The sequence below is a fragment of the Benincasa hispida genome, unplaced genomic scaffold, assembly GCF_027475165.1.
Source record: "Benincasa hispida cultivar pf3 unplaced genomic scaffold, pf3_genome.v1.1 HicScf187, whole genome shotgun sequence".
NCBI lineage: Eukaryota > Viridiplantae > Streptophyta > Magnoliopsida > Cucurbitales > Cucurbitaceae > Benincasa > Benincasa hispida.
In genome coordinates this window covers 29,430-33,825 of record NW_028326258.1, presented here as the reverse complement: position 1 = coordinate 33,825, position 4,396 = coordinate 29,430, and the positions used below count along the sequence as shown (strand labels likewise).

The window sequence follows — 4,396 nt, the reverse complement described above, 5'->3', positions numbered from 1 at the left end:
ATTTAAGTTTTCAACATATATGATATAACATCTAAGAGGCGTTTGGGACAATAAACTAGTTATTATAGTTATAGATTGTTATAGTTGGATTATGATAGTTTGTCTTTGGGTATAGATTATTTTAGTTTATGTTATAATAGTATGTGTCTGAGATGTAAACTATTTTAGTTTGAGAAGAAAATAGTAAATATTGTAGCAAATGATAAAAAAAAATGATGAATGTAAAATAGTAAAAGTTGTAGTAAATAGTAAATACTTTAGAAAATACGGGATTTGAAATAGTTTTGATTGTAGTTAATTGGAGGTTTTGAATTAGTTTTCTTGTAGCAAGAGGTGGTTATTATATTTTGATGATAACCCTTGTCCTAAATGCTTCCTAAATAATTATAAAAAAAAAATATGAAAATAGGTCTATTTAATTTAGGCATCATTATCAATCACGACAATTTACTATTATTTATCCAAAAAATTTAACATACTTTTTCATGTTCAAAATTAAAATTGAACAAATACTACTATTTTCTTCATTTTACAATTGTTTTTTAGAACTACAATCACGAGAAATTATTTTAGAAGCTACAACTCCAAACTAAGCCTCAATATCTCTCTCTCTATATTTTTTATTTTGTAATAAATTAGGTCTCATTTGGTAATTGTTTTGTTTTTTGGTTTTGGTTTTTTGACAATTAACATATTTCATCTTAATTTCTTACAATCATTTGCATCTTTCTCAAGTACAAAAATTTATTTTTTAGCAGAATTCTAAAAAGAAAAACAAGCTTTTAAAACTATTATTTTAATTTTCAAAATTCGGCTTGATTTTTGAAAACACAAGTAAAAAGTAGATAACAAATTAAAAAGTTAGAGGTGGAAGAACTATAGGCTTAATTTTTTTAAAAAAAAACTAAATGATTATCAAATGAGGTCTTAGTCATCAATTTTATTATGTAACAATTTAGTATATGTATTTTAACATTTGTCATAATGTAGTCTCTGCCCTGTACAATTGTTAAAAATTTGAAAGTGTATATGGACTAAATTATTGCAAAATTAAAAATATAAAAATAAGTGTTTGTTATATATTAAAATCAAAAGAGACTAATACTTCATTTGGTAACCATTTTATTTTTTATTTTTAAAAATTAAGCCTAATTCTTCGTAATTTCTTTGTTACAATTGTTTGCATATTTCTTAGGTAAAGAGTTGAATTCTTAGTCAAATTAAAAAAAATTAAAAATGATTTTTTTTAGTTTTCAAAACTTGGCTTGATTTTTAAAAATATTAGTAAAAAGTAAAAAACAAAGGCAAAAAAAAAAAAAAAATTATAGGCTTAATTTTAGAAAATCAAATAGTTACTAAACGCGACCTAAATCATTAAAAGTTAATGACTAAAACTGTTTTTTCAACCTTTATGTTTTTAAGTTTAGATGGTTTAAGTCGTTGCTTTTTAGGATTACTATTTTTATTGATGTCGCATGTGAAGACTCTAACCTGATGATATATTCTATAATAATATGATGTCTCGTTGTGCACGCGTCATTTGAATACCACAAAATCAATGATCTTATCATGTCATTCAAAACCAACGTACTAGATACGTAAGTTACGTCATTTTTGACTTGTTTAGATTTTCAATTATTGAAATACCATATCGTTCGTTATCAATCAAACGTAATACATAATTGTAATTATTAATAATATATTTTAATATTAATAGACATAGTAAAAATAACACATGACTAACCAACAAATATTCTCAAATAATTACTAAATTTTGTTTCGTATCATTATCGTCTCTCTTTACTCCCAAAACAAGACAAGATATACCTCAAAATGAGATTAATTTAAAATATCAGTCATTCTCATTTTTTAATAATATGTTTATAAGATTTCAAATATGTTCTATGGTTCAAATACCCATTATTATTCCTAAAAAAAATATACCCATTATTATTTAAAAAGAATATTCCTTAAATTCCAAGAATAAGCCAAAAGAGAATAATTATCCAAAATATTGCCACCCTCATGTACTCACGTTTCACCATCTTCTATAATTGCATGCATGCGAGACCATTGTGGGAGTTACAACAACAACAATAATAATAATAATAATAATAATAATAAAAATATTTATAATTTTATTAAAATAAACCTAGTTCATGCATTCGAAGCCGTTCTATTCTTCCATTCCAAATATTATAAAAAAATTGCGAGAGATCGAAAATCGAATTTTCGAATTCACTAAATAAGTATATATCAATAATATATGAAAAATCAGATATTTAAATTCTTATAAAAAGAGACAATTTAAACTTCACTCAATTAACTTAGACAAACTTGATACAGAATTATCTGGACAAATACTAAAATAGTGATCATTAGCCATGATGATCATATATTTTTTTTTTAATCTCTAAAAAATGCTTAAGTAGACTACTCAAATATTTCAATTAATCCACCCTTAAAAAAGAGAACTAGATTTTAACTACTCATAAGAAACTAACACATTATTCTATTTTCTTTAGACACTAGATCATAATTCATACCATCATAATATTTTTATATATAGAGAGAGAGAAAATTGGAGTAACCCTCAAATTCCTCCATTATTTAGAACTTAATTAAGAAGAAGCAATCATGGAGTAAAGTTGTTTTGCCATTCCTTACTTAGAAGATCATCTTCAACGTCTCCACCTTCATTATTCTGATTCTCATTTCCATTTCCATGTTGAATTTCATTTCCATTTCCATTTCCATTGCTGCAGCTTATTTCACTTTCAAACAATCCTTGAAGCAACATCTATACATCATCATTCACATCAATCCTTACACCACCACTGTCGCCGTAGTAGCAGGCATCGAAGTACAGACTCCCCATAGGGTCTCCACCATTGACGTCACCACCGATTCCAAAACCCATTTGGTGACTGAAATCCATATGACTAACAGTAGCCTCAACACCAACGCCATTAATGTCGTTCACAAGCTTCTCAATCTCACACATTCCAGAATTGTCATTTACCCCAAAATTCCACTCCGATAACAAAATGTTCTCATCGCCATCTCCTTCAACAATAATCGTTTCCGTTCCGCCTAATTCACTGATTCCCACCATCAAATTTTCTCCATTCATCAAATCGCCCATATTCACTTCCGATTGAACAAACCCTAACTCCCCTGCCATATTGCTACTATTTCCCCCAATTTTATCATTCGAATTCATCACCATATCAATAAACCATTGATCCATCAAATTCCTTCCATTATCAACAAGATCCATCTCATTGCTCCCTATTTCAAGCAGAGGAGAGTTAGAAGGAACAAATTCAGTAGGAGGAGGAGGAAGACGATGAACCTGTTGATGATACTCGATTCGTTTTTGGCAGTCTCTTATTCTCTCTCCAACCATCCAGAACAATGCGAGCAATTCCCCATTGGTGAGTTGGGAAATATGATGACCTTGATGCAATTGATGCATCAGAAGATCGAGTTCGAGTTCTTGATTCTTCTTGATGAGTTTCTTTAGCATATCTTGAGCTTTGGTGGTGCATTCCTTGAGATATATCTTTTGATTCATCATTTTCTTCTGGCGTTCGACTTCCGGAAGGTTGAGAAAGTGATGGTAGAGGTGTTGAGCGACGGAGAGAGATGGCCAGATGACGGGATGGTCCTCGTCGGGGCCATTAACGACAGCAAAGGCGAAAACGCCGCAGAGAATGGTGAGTTCACTTACTTTCTTTAACAATCCGAGCCTTCGTTTCTTGAAACTGGCTTTTCTTGCATTATCGCTTGCAATCCAAACCAACTTCACTTTCTTCCTCGTCATCGAGGCTCTCTCTGTCTTTCTTGTTCTTCTTGTTCTTTCTGGACTTTGATTTTAAAGTGCAACATTGGAGTTTATTTATAAGCCTTGGGGTTAAACTTTTTATTTTTATTTTTCTTTTTCTATGCTTTTTTATTCTCTTGGTAAACGAATTACTAGGGGCATTTTTGTCCTTTAGTAACTAGTGGTAATTAAAGATGAAAAATACCCCACTGCATCCTGCATTCCACCTATCTTTCTGACCCAATAGTCCAATCACAGTTTACCATATGATTAGAAAAGTTGTATCAGTATGAAAATTACTCAGATATATCTGGGTCTATATCTATCTTTGTGCATCCACCAAATTATCTTATCATAATTTGTTACGTGATAAATTCTTTTTATATCTTTATTTAAATATTTTAATTCTTATTGTGTGTGATGAAAGTAAGATGCATAGAAATAGGATACATCCAAATATTAATCACCAAGTATTGCTCATTATATTTTATTTCATGAAAAGTCATATTTAGGTTCAATGGATTGCATTTATCCTATTGCATCATTCCAAAATCACATAACAAAAAAAAA

The 4,396-nt window shown here is 29.4% G+C and overlaps 1 pseudogene; it reads right to left on the bottom strand.

Moving 5' to 3' along the window:
• Nucleotides 1-2,464: 2,464 nt before the first annotated feature.
• On the bottom strand, nt 2,465-3,826 carry LOC150030474 (uncharacterized; annotated as a pseudogene).
• Nucleotides 3,827-4,396: the final 570 nt, after the last annotated feature.